The 12,876-nt window shown below is 42.6% G+C and overlaps 1 pseudogene; it reads right to left on the bottom strand.

The window, feature by feature from the left end:
- The window catches only part of LOC109471657, a 27,348-nt pseudogene extending 15,943 nt beyond the window's left edge, over positions 1 to 11,405 (bottom strand).
- Between the last annotated feature and the right edge of the window lie 1,471 nt (positions 11,406 to 12,876).

Genomic DNA, 12,876 nt, shown 5'->3' with positions numbered 1-12,876 from the left:
GGATCGTCCAATCTGGTCAAAACACGTCATATCTCACCACCGGTCGCAACCAATCAACAGCAGGTCACGTCACCTACGTTTCAATTCAACCAATCAGCTACTACAGATGACGTTGACATATGTGTGCTGACGTTAGCAAAGGTTCTCTCTAGAACGACAGATGGTCTCACCATGTGGTACTGTCCACTCCGTTGTTATGTAGAACACATGCTTGTGAACGTAACGATAACGCCAGATGTGCCATTGATGTAGGTATGTGAGAACTGACGACAGCAAAACTTTCTCAGAGGTTCTCTCTCTAGAACGACAGATGTTCACACCGTGTGGTCGTGGCCACTCCGTTGTTATGTAGAACACATGGTTGGAAACGCGACGATAACGACAGATGTCCCATTCATGCAGGTATGCGAGAACTGACGATAGAAAACTTCCTCAAAGGTATGTGGTCGCGGTCACACCATTGTTATCCTACTGTACACGTAACAAACAACTGCAAATGCCGAAAGGTTTGCCGTGGCTGTATGCGCCTCTCTGGTATTACGATACGATAGCACAGACGCGTGCAGCCAGAAGTCGACAAAGATACTGGACAAAGGACAAGGGCATGTTTCGTCGCGGAACCTCTATCCATTCCCCCCATCCACGGTGACGAATCAGCCAGCTTCCTGCATAACTGCAAATCAACGTTGCTACCTCATTCGAGAGGATGTCGACGTCCGTTTCTCCTAGATCCCGTGAGTTGATACACACGTCTACGGCAAAACACATGGCGGTAATCACTCGACCCCAATTCAATTCTTTCTCCTGCAGTACGGTTTCAAGCACACGTTTAAGTCCGTCCATTGTGTTGGGTGCATTGGACGTGAAAAGGTAGGTGATATTTTCCCATTCCTCCTCATCTGAAATCTTATCTACCAATCGTAATAGTTTTGTATATGCGGTCGAGTCCGCCGGTGTTCTGAAAAAACGTCAGGCGCTTTGTGATGCAGTAAACAACGAAACACGTCCTCCGTTTGAGTTTTTACCGCATCCATCTACGACAGATTCCTTTAGCCTTTTCGGCGCGCTTTCAACTAATGAGACACAGCCGAGTGCCGCTGGTCTTTTATCCCTGTGTACCGCCACAATAGACGGCCAACTTTCCCGCGCTTTTTTAGACGCGGCACCGCAGGGCGACGCCGACCGTAAGCACAATACGGTACCATAAGCACAATAGTCAAATTTCTTGCATTTTTCAGATATGTCCACGTCGATCTATAAACTAAAGCTTTCGACAACTTAACGGGGGTGTTAGAAACCGATAATTTGTATACGATTTCACACTAAACACTAGAAACACACACAGAGGCACACATTCTAAACATTGAAGCATTTTATTCGTGAAAAGTCTGTAATCACAATTCACACTACAGAGCACTATGCACGGTGCTTCTTCTGGATCATGTGTCTGATCCATGAATGAACAATCGGTAATCTCAATTCATAGTTCACAGTACTATGCACGGAGTTCTCTTTCGATCATGTCACGAATCCACGGATGAACACTCCCAGACTCGTTGTCGCATCCGCCCTCTTTCTCCTCTTCACCAGTCTCCTTCTCCTGGTCTGCGTCGATGGAGCGCTGCATGTCTTGACGCCACTCTTCGTATTTTTGCCGCATGGACTCTAACGGCGGGACCTGCTCTTGCTCGCAGAGGTACACGGTAAGCCCTACAAAAGCTAAGGTCCCAATTGAGAAAAGGGGCCCTGGCGGGTAGTTCCCGGGCTGTTTTTTACCACTTTCAGGCGGGACCCCGACGTGGCCCCGCGGGGCACTCTGCGGCTACCGGGCTATTTTTTGGCCCGTCGGGGCCCCGATAAGAATTTAATTCTGAGTTAAATTCTACCCGGGCCCCGCTGACAAAAAGACGCCGAGACCTCATCGTGAGAACACCGAGAGGTACCCCTCCGGTTGCCGGCATTCCACCGGGACACATTTCTTACGTCACAGACCAGATGAACAGAATAAAGTTGTGTACTTCGTAAACCCGGGTAAAATGTGTGACCTCACAGATCAAATGATCACAACAAATACGTGAATTCTGCATTACGTATAGGTCAATACAAGTCATTGTCAGAGAATCTACCTGTTACCTGCCGGGTACCTGCCGGATACCGACCAAAGAGGGTGACAAAATTTCTAACAAAATGCTACTGAAGGAAACTTTTAATTGTGACCACGACAGCCGATGCCCGCCCGACTCCTGAAACCGGCAGGGGCCAGCCGGGGCTACATCCCCGACGGGCACCGGCGTAATTGGGACCTTAGCTAAAGTCTGCGTATACTTTCCTAAACAGCATGTTCGCCAGACTGCGGCGACCGTATTCCCTTAGTTCGTCGTCGTGCAAGAAGAGGCAGGGATGGTGTCTTTGACTAGGATGATCGACCTGACATCCGTAGCAGTCGGCGGACATCAATCGGCCAAACGTCTCGCGGTACCGGTGTCCACATATTTCACGGAACACGTTACCGAGGGCCTCCTCATCCACAGGCAGGTCGGGCACGTTGTCGTTACCGCCACGGGCCATGATGTTGTCAGTCGTCAGGGCTGTGTTGGACCTCGGCTGTTTTGCTCGCTGTCGATAGAGTTCGACGCAGGTTTGTCTCCGCAAGTGGGACTGGTTTCTCACCGGTTTCTGTTGCCACTTTATACACTTTTCTGACCACCGTCCACAGAGCCCCAACCAATCGCTGCACAGTACGTCACCTACTTCGCATGCAAAGTACATGCAAACCAATCCACTACCCCGGATCCACCAACGCTTGCCGTGCGGCCAATCAGCTACTACAGAGGTTGACGTTAACCACGCCCACGACAGGTTTCCCAGGTTACCGGGGTCAAAAGTGCACACTGACCTTTATCTGACCTGCAATTTAGCTCATTAGCTAAAATTTGCATACATTCGCCTACATTTGCATACATCTGCATATCCTTAGCATAATGACGGTGACCTCTGACCCGCACCGCCTCGCACCGCCTGCACCGCCCGAATAATAAGAATCAGCGTGCTGACTACATACTACTCACGTCTTATGTTTGTTGAATAAACGCAACGTTTCATAGAGTTTTTGGGAATATATAAGCTAACGTCACTTAAAATGCGCGTATGGAATGATAAAACATGTGATGTGTTTGTGGAATAAACGTTACATTTCATATAGCTTTTGGGAGCATATAATCCAACGTCACTTAAAATACGCGTATGGAAAGATTAAACACGCCTTATTGTTGTTGAATAAACGCTATATTTCATATAGCTTTTGGGAATATATAAGCTAAAGGGAGGAGGTTCTCCCCCCGTTCGCTTAAAGTGTGCGCAGAGAAAGATTAAACGCGTCATATATTTGTTGAATAAACGTTACATTTCATATAGTTTTTGTGAACATATAAGCTAAAGGGAGGAGATACCTCCCCGTTCACTTAAGATATCCGTAGGGAAAGATATAACACAGCGTATGTTTGCTGAAAAAAACGCTACATATCATCCATAGCCTTTGGAAACATATCATTTAAAATATGCGCGTTGGGGAAGATTAAACACGTCGTATTGTCACCGTTTTGTTGTTGAATAAACGCTACCTTTCATATTGTTTTCGGGAACACATAAGCTAAAGGGAGGAGGTTCTCCCTCCGTTCGCTTAAAGCGTGCGTAGAGAAAGATTAAACGCGCCGTATATTTGTTGAATAAACGCATCGTTTCATAGAGGTTTTGGGAACATATAAGCCACCGTCATTCAAAATACGCGTACAGAAAAATTAAACACGTCGTATGTTTGTTGAATAAACATTACATTTCCTTCAGCTTTCGGGAACATATAAGCCAACGTCATTTAAAACACTCGTAAGGTAAGATTAAACACGCCGTATGTTTGTTGATTAACCGCTACGTTTCATATATCTTTGGGGAATATATAAGCCAACGTCACTCAAAATGCGCGTATGGAAAAACTAAACATGTTGTATGTTTGTTGAATAAACGCTACATTTCCTTCAGCTTTCGGGAACATATAAGCTAACTTCACTTAAAGTACGTGTAAGGTAAGATTAAACACGTCGTATGTTTGTGGAATAAACGTTACATTTCATATTGCTTTCGGGAACATATAAGCTAACGTCACTTAAAAAACCTGTAAGGTAAGATTAAACACGTCGTATGTTTGTTGATGTACATACATACATACATGTTTGTTGAATAAACGCTACGTTTCATGGAATTTTTAGGAATATATAAGCCAACGTCACTTAAAATGCACGTAAGGAAAAACTAAACATGTCGTATGTTTGTTGAATAAACGCAATGTTTCATGGAATTTTTAGGAATATATAAGCCAACGTCACTTAAAATGCACGTAAGGAAAAACTAAACATGTCGTATGTTTGTTGACTAAACGCTATATTTCATATAGCTTTCGGGAACATATAAGCTAACTTCACTTAAAGTACCTGTAAGGTAAGATTAAACACGTCGTATGTTTGTTGAATAAACGCAACGTTTCATAGAGTTTTTGGGAATATATAAGCCAACGTCACTTAAAATACGCGTATGGAAAGATTAAACACGCCTTATTGTTGTTGAATAAACGCTATATTTCATATAGCTTTTGGGCATATATAAGCTAAAGGGGGAGGTTCTCCCCCCGTTCGCTTAAAGTGTGCGCAGAGAAAGATTAAACGCGTCGTATATTTGTTGAATAAACGCTATCTTTCATATAGTTTTTGTGAACATATAAGCTAAATGGAGGAGATACCTCCTCGTTCACTTAAAATACCCGTAGGAAAAGATATAACACAGCGTATGTTTGCTAAAAAAAACGCTACATATCATCCATAGCTTTTGGAAACATATCAATTACTTTAGTAAACTGCGCGTTGGGGAAGATTAAACACGTCGTATTGTCACCGTTTTGTTGTTGAATAAACGGTACATTTCATATTGTTTTCGGGATCATATAAGCTTAAGGGGGGAGGCTCTCCCCCCGTTCCCTTAAAGCGTGCGTAGTGAAAGATTAAATGCGTCGTATATTTGTTGAATAAACGCTACCTTTCATATTGTTTTCGTGAACATATAAGCTAAAGGGGGAGGTTCTCCTTCCGTTCGCTTAAAGCGTGCGTAGAGAAAGATTAAACACGTCGTATATTAAAATTTTGTTGAATAAACGTTACCTTTCATATAGTTTTTGTGAACATATAAGCTAAAGGGACGAGGTACCTCCCTGTTCACTTAGAATACCCGTAGGGAAAGATTAAACACGTCGTATGTTTGTTGAAAAAAACGCTACATATCATCTATAGCTTTTGGAAACATATCACTTAAAATGCACGTTGGGAAAGATTAATCACGTCGTATTGTCGCTGTATTGTTGTTGAATAAACGCTACCTTTCATATTGTTTTCGGGAGCAAATATAAGCTAAAGGGGGCCGGGAGGTTCTCCCCCCGTTCGCTTAAAGCGTGCGTAGAGAAAGATTAAACGTGTCGTATATTTGTTGAATAAATGCTACCTTTCATATAACTTTTGGGAACACATAAGCTAAAGAGGGAAAGTCTGACCACCGTACACTGAAAGTGTGCGGAGAGGAAGATCAAACACGTCATATGTTTGTTGGGTAAGCCATAAAAATACAACGCGAAAATTTTTTTGTATTTGCGTGCACCGAGGTCTGCTATCATGTCAGGCGTTGAAAGGAAACAGAGTTCTAGGCACAGGCTCTCGATGATTTGTGCGGCGTCTTTTTCGTCTTGCTTTAAATTGTGCGTAGAAAAAAAATTCAAAATATACCTGATTGATTTACTCATGTTTCAAATTTGACTTAAGTTTTGAAACAGAAATACGAAACATTTCCTATACCTTTTTGGGACATATAAGTTTAACATGTTTGTCGGAACTGAATATTTCAGTATCTGTAAACCGTGCGTAAAGAAACATGCCGTAATACGTTACATTTACAACTGCGAAAATCCTTCGTAAAGATTAGATTTCTTTTTCAGTACACTTTAATCGATCTTAAAGTCTGCTTAAATATTTCCCTGTCTTTAAAGTCTCAATACGGATGTCGTAAATTTTGCTTAAATATCTGTTTTCGTGCTGTGAAGGGGTCAGTTTCAGAACAATGGCAACTTTGTAACATAAACTGTATCAACAAGACTTAGTGCTTTTGAAAACAAAAACTGTTGTTTATCACGCATTGGTATATAACACAGATTTAGTGCTAGGTGACTCCCCTATGCTGGTTTATTAACATAATATATTTTCATGCAAGTAATATGTGTTTTTGTAGTCAGAAATGTAACATTTTTATGTAACATGATCAATTTTAGATTTATAACTGAGTAACACATATTGTCTGTGTAATAAAGTTATTTATGCAATAGAGACCACGACGTGCAGGCTGTATAAGTATGTAGAGAGACTGCAAAGAACAGACCAGACGAACTAACAATTGGCAGAAGACAAAAGTACCGTGACATTACATACCGATACCTCACGTAGATAGAAGGGAAAGGCAAACAAATAACTGTGATAGATTTTCAAATGGCATGAAAAGCAGCGCGTTGACACCATGTGAGCAACAGTCGTAAATGAAAACCAGATACTACCGTACATGCAGTAGAAAAAGAAGACTTTTACCAACCTGTAAGAATGTGTCAACGCCCTCCAGAGCTCTCCTGATGGAGTTGTTCATGTAGAAGGCCAGGTTGTTCCTCTCTGTGTAAGACGTCACCATCAGGACGGACAGGAACAGGCCGTACACCACGATCTCCCGCAGGATGTGGCGGCATCTCTTCCTCCTGATGCGGCGAGCTCTGTCTCTGGCCAGGTCTTCGGTAGAAGGGGGGCTTTTGGTAGTGACTTCAGCAGCAGGCTGTCAAAGGACAAACACATTTGTAGACCACTCGACTAGTGAGTCCCTTTACTCCAGCCCAGGAAAAGATCAGGCACAGTAATGACAAATTCCAATATAATCAATCCCATATCTTAAATCCTTGTCAATCAAATGCAAGTAATCATGTTCACCAAACACAGCTTGCGTTTTATAGCCAACCACACCAGGTCACCCCTACTCTTCTTGATAAATGTGTTGGGTTCTATTGTTTGTGGGTTCACGTGCAGAGGTTTGGCACTTTCGGCTGCAATCCCTCACAGCATGTCTGAGGTGAGCCGACCCTGGGATCAAACTCTCGCCCACGGGCCCACGGGTACTTGACCTCATTAGCCAACCAGCGGGATTGCGTTAACGAAGGCGTGACGGTGGCACGCTACATGCCTGCAAAGTTGGTGTATATGTGTTCCGTCGAAAGGTTATACAGATACTGCGACATGCCTGTGAAGCTGGTGTTGTAAGCAAAAGGACAGATATACTAGGTCTAACTACCTCATTCATGTGGCTCCCAAACTATTGATCCAGCCTGATGTTTCAGAACATTACAGTATAAAACGATACCAGTAGGCGTGTCCAACATGCATTTGGGGTCCTCAATGATTGCCACTTTGGTAACCGGTAAACCACTTTAAGGTGTAAAACATCAGTTTTGTACAGTAGGTACAAGCTTTGTAATCCCGGACTGTTTGATCTATTTACACCGCGGTGCGCTTTACTCTTTTTCAATAAGAGCTGTAGGATCTTAAAGGTGCTCCAGGTGTGACTCTCCCTAAATATAATCTCTGGCGCATCGATGAGGACGTCCCTGAGTCAAGTGAGGAGATAGGATAAGGTACCTTTCCCTAGATCAACGCATTGAACCCAGAAGGTTTAGATTTTAAGTCTACATATTAAGAACAAACCACCTTGCCTAGCAGACATTTGAAGGCTCCGCTCTCACCTGTTCAGCCACCGACTGTAGGTACTCTTCATCGCCGGCCGCTTCTGTGGGCGGCGGGTCGTCGTCTGTTGCCGGTTTCTGAGACAAACACACAAGAAAAATTGTCAAAATCTCTAACGAGAACTTCGCCAGACGTGCAGGCATTACACGTGTGGCGTAGTGTTTCATTCCCTGACTTGAGAGCAGTGAAGTCCTCACCAGCAGTCTGTGGCCTGAAGAAGGATGGGAAGGCCAAAATTGACTAACTAATTACTTAGAGATCCAACACCTTGTGGCAAAAGGTGATCAGGAGAACTGACAGTGTACGGAAGCAGTGGAATCTCTCCACTTATCGCAAGGCCCAAGAAGCACATAGTTCACACTTTTATTTTTTGTCTACGGAAGCGGTGGATTGCTCATTCCTTGACAAAGACTGGAGTTGTACAGTCAAAAATTTGCGTTAGTCCAATTTGTGTTGTGTTGGAAACCACAGTTCAAAAAGACCGTATGTTATAGAGTAAAAAGAAACATCATTACCCGGATTAGAAATCCCAGGATGGCAGCGAGAGCCAGCACCTTGACCGGCTGGATCAGGATCAGGTCTGTCAGGAAGGACGCGATGAAGGCAGTAAACCACGCCTCCGCCTTCTCACGTCCGAAGTTCAGCGTGTACAGGACCGTGAAGTACGCGGCAACAAAGCTTACAGCGAATGCCAGCAGTCCGGCTGAAGACAATGAACGAACGAATGAATGAATGAATGAATGAATGGTTGATTGAATGAATGAATGAATGAATGACATTTCCTGTTCGACAATCAATTAATTACAATACATTACTATATATGGTAACTATTACTAGCTACAAGACTAAACTCTACATCTACAACTACATGTTGGCAACAGTGTAGGAGTTACATTATAATGTTTGGATCATCTTGTCTCAGTTTGGAAATGAAATATAAAACTATTCAAGAATCAGGAGATATTTCTGATCTACAAGTATAGCTGTATTTATCCAAAGTCAAATCAAAGTAAAAGCAGATAATGACGTCACACAAATGTCATAACAAGACTGACAATGGAAACATACATTGCCATGGCGACGGTGGTTGTTGTTTGCATGGCACTGCCATCATTTTATAATTTTGAGGAACACTTGGTGCCTGTTAAGTCTAGACAGATACAGTGCACTCCCCTCTGAGTGTATAGTGAACGAGCCCCGGGGTCACAGAGAGTAGGGCCATCCGGGGCAGAGAGGTCTTTCCAAGGGTTTCCAGGAATGTGGGCATATAGATGTGGGTCAGAGACATGCCTGTGGACATTCCATTCCTGTGGAAAAAATGCCTGAACCATTCCTAGAATTCTTGCAAACTGCACACAATACTGTACCATTAGGCTCCTCCGTGAGACGTCGCCAAAAAAGACGCTGCTGCCGTGTAATATCAACAGGAAGGATCTAAGGGGAAAGCCTGATACTTTCGTTGAGTTGGTTTAGAGAGCCCAGGCAGTTTCAGGCGGTGAAGTCACTGAGTCAAGTTTGCTTCCCTTTCCTATGTTTTCATCTACTGACTTTATGTCAAATAGATTAGTGTTGCCTAAAGTTCTACAAATATGTGAGCAGTGATATTTCCGTACTCACCCACAGTTGCTGCCCACCACGGCAGATGGCATCTTTTTAATTTTTGAGAGCCTTGGGCTTTGATCTCTGCAAGGACCAATTTGAGTTAAAAAGATGAAAACAAGGTTATTTCTTCATCTTGATGGAGAAGATTTTGTCATGTGGATATTTCACTTTAGTTAACAGCAGCTTTTACCAACAAATAGACTAAAATGTACTCATACATATTCGTCTTAAAACTCAATTCACATGCATACAGACAAGCTACTATGCTGCCAAATTTTATAACACTCAAAGAAAGCAGTGCTATACAGGAATAAATCCAAGCTGGTGTGTGTTCTATTATTATCATATAAAATCCCCTTGTTAACCTGTTGTGTCAGCATGTTTTCTCAGTAGTGTGCAGCCTGATTTGGGAGCAGCATTTCTGTACAGCAGCACAATCAGCGCATTGATGGGAAAGATGATGACCGCACTCTGAATTGCGATCATGACCTGAGAAAAGCAAAATAAGCAATGGTTATATGTTATAGGTTCAGACATTAGAAAACTATGTAGTCTGGAACTACGAGCTACAATCTTGTTACCCAACCATAAAAATGTACTTTTGGTAGCATTTAGCCACCTCCCCACAACCCATAATATATCAGAATCAAGAGTTAGCAATCAACTTCATACAGGTGAAAAATAATGTCAAAGATCACCATGAAACAAATGACAAGATATAACTAGATAGACGCACAGGAAGTACATGAAGGATGTTTATATGTTTATATGTTAAGATTAGTCTACTGTGCAACATTTTGATTGCTAATCTAATTACAACTAGGTGCAGAATGATAATCCTCAAACTCTACTTTCCTGTTTAGGCGGTTTTAAGGATTAAAAATCAACTTTGTTCAACAAGATGGATTACTTTCCCCTTTCGAAAACCCAAGGCAACCTTTGTCTGAGTTTTATATTCAGCCGGGCGCAAGGTAAAGTACGATGTAGTTGTGTATAAAGGGCAATTTCACAACAATTTCTAGACAAACCTGTGGTAGGGAGATTGGAGGGTCTATTTCCACTCCCATGATGCGGACGGGCTGCGGGGGGTCGAAGTTGTCGCCCTGCCCAAAGAACATGATGTTGGCCAGCATGGTGCTGTACACCGTGGACAGGCAGCACGACAGCCGCTGGGTGCGGGTGAAGGCACTGCGGGCGGGACGACCAACCACGGAGAAGAACAAATGGCCGTCGTGGAAGTCCCTGCGAATGTGTAAACAGTAGGATCTTAGTGTAGGCACAGCAAATTCTGTTGTGCTTAAAGAGTAGTCCACCGCAAGGAGTACCAGTTTTATACAGAAAATACAAGTTGCATTAAGACTGGGCTGATAGGTTTAATCAAGACTACAGAATGGGGCAGCCTCCTTCTAAGAAACAAATGTAGCGAGTCTTCAACGTGCCCCAGGCCTTCTCTTGTCAATGTGAGTGCCTTCTACCTTGGCCAGGCATACATGTACATATCTAACGCTCAATGCAAATGAGGTTGTGTTGTTTCAGACTCAAACGTTTTATGTGCACAATGTTTCCTAAATTCTGATCATATTTTTACATTATGGAATTCTTTGTTTGCTATAGATAGAGGGCAATAATATTCGGCATTAGACATGTCATGTATAACAGTTTAACATTTATCATACGGATTACCATAGACTTGTTGTTAAAACTAGCTATTTTTGTTTGTTTGTCATACATTTTATTCTCTACAATTTCTGTGCGATTAATCCTGAATTGATTTGAATAGTGATGAAAATTGTCTTTTTTACAGCCGAATAAATAAATAATGATGTAGTCTTACTTTGCAGCCCTTTCAGTGATCAGGTTGGAGAGTGCTGCCATCTCCTCTGGTGACGCTACAAAGACCATGCGGTCGATTTTCCGTCATCTTCATCTAGAGCTAGCCACCTAAAGAAACGGCACAAAAAGGCGAATCACACTAACTTACTGTAGATCTTGAAATAGTAGTGGTGGTTTCATTTTCACAGTTTTTGCTCTCCGCTACAAATTATATGTGCTTTTGTGCTACAGTCCTGTGTGAAGCATGAACTATAGACATTGCATAAACCTTCTTTCCACTCCAGAAGGAAAATCAAATGCCGCCCAAAACACATATTAGTTTACTGTACTCAATGTTCCAATTCAGACTTGACAGCCAAATTTGGATTGACGTTTAAAATTCTGCTCACGAATTAAGGAATAAGTACTGCACGTGCAAATCCTACCCAGAATGTTATACATCTTAATTCAGGAAACGACTTTGTGTCAGAAATGGTGTCATAGATTTTCGCCACAAGCCCTATTAAAAAGCCGTAAATGTATAAAATAAAGATTTAACCTCATTTATGGAAGGATTGACGTAGCTGGTGACTATCACCTTTTCAATTAGTCAAATCTGAGACCAGACTGTCTGAACCACTCATGATCACATAGGGAATGATCCCTGCTTTTTTCGATATGTGTGGTGGGGTTTTAACGTAAAATACATATATCTCTCCTTAACTATGGGACTGTTGCATTCCAAAACGTGGTCCATTCCAAATCATGATTTGGAATAGAATGCACCTGCATTCCAAAACGTGGTCCATTCCAAAACATGATTTGGAATAACACGAAGTGGAATGCCTGTTGCATTCCAAAACGTGATGCATTCCAAAGCATGACTTTCCGTAATCACGTATCTGGGGGCGGAGCCTCGTACTTAGGGGGCGGAGCATCGAACTTCTGAGGGCGTGGCTAAATGATACGTGTCTGGGCATGTTTTGTAACGCTTAGCGTTCCATTATAGCTACAGGCTGTCAGACGTGTAAACTTTAATGATGAAATGGGAGTCTCAAAATGTCACACGCGCGTTTTAGAATACCTGTGTCAACTATCTAAATCATGATTAACGTCAAATATTTCCCAAAGTTTCAAATTGGTAGCTTTTGCCCATGCTGTCGGCCTCTATATTTTGACCTTCTAAACCTCCTCGGTGTTAGTCACGGCATGCCCGTCGGACACCGCACACAACTATGCTTCGGCCGTGTACTGGTGGTAACCGAAGCATGGCTCACACGCAACTGTGGCGGCCATCCCTGTCACAATCTAAAAATTCATCAACAAATGTTCAAACTCAACAACTCCACACAAACTGTTGTGGTCGAAGCCCTTTCCCAAGCCCACATGTCTGAAGCACGTTTTGGAATATTCCATTTCGTGTCTGAAACATGTTTCGGAATATTCCATAACGTGCCTAGAGAAAGGACATGAAATGGAATATTCCAAAACATGTCTGGAGCACGTTTCGGAATATTCCATATCGTGGCTAGATATCCCATATGGGCCGTGGAGACCACATTCTTACAAAATTAGGCTTATTTGCGTAATTTAATGACAC

This window comes from Branchiostoma belcheri, unplaced genomic scaffold (assembly GCF_001625305.1).
Source record: "Branchiostoma belcheri isolate BF01 breed outbred unplaced genomic scaffold, Haploidv18h27 scaffold252, whole genome shotgun sequence".
Taxonomy (NCBI): domain Eukaryota; kingdom Metazoa; phylum Chordata; class Leptocardii; order Amphioxiformes; family Branchiostomatidae; genus Branchiostoma; species Branchiostoma belcheri.
This window is presented reverse-complemented; position numbering and strand designations above follow the sequence as displayed.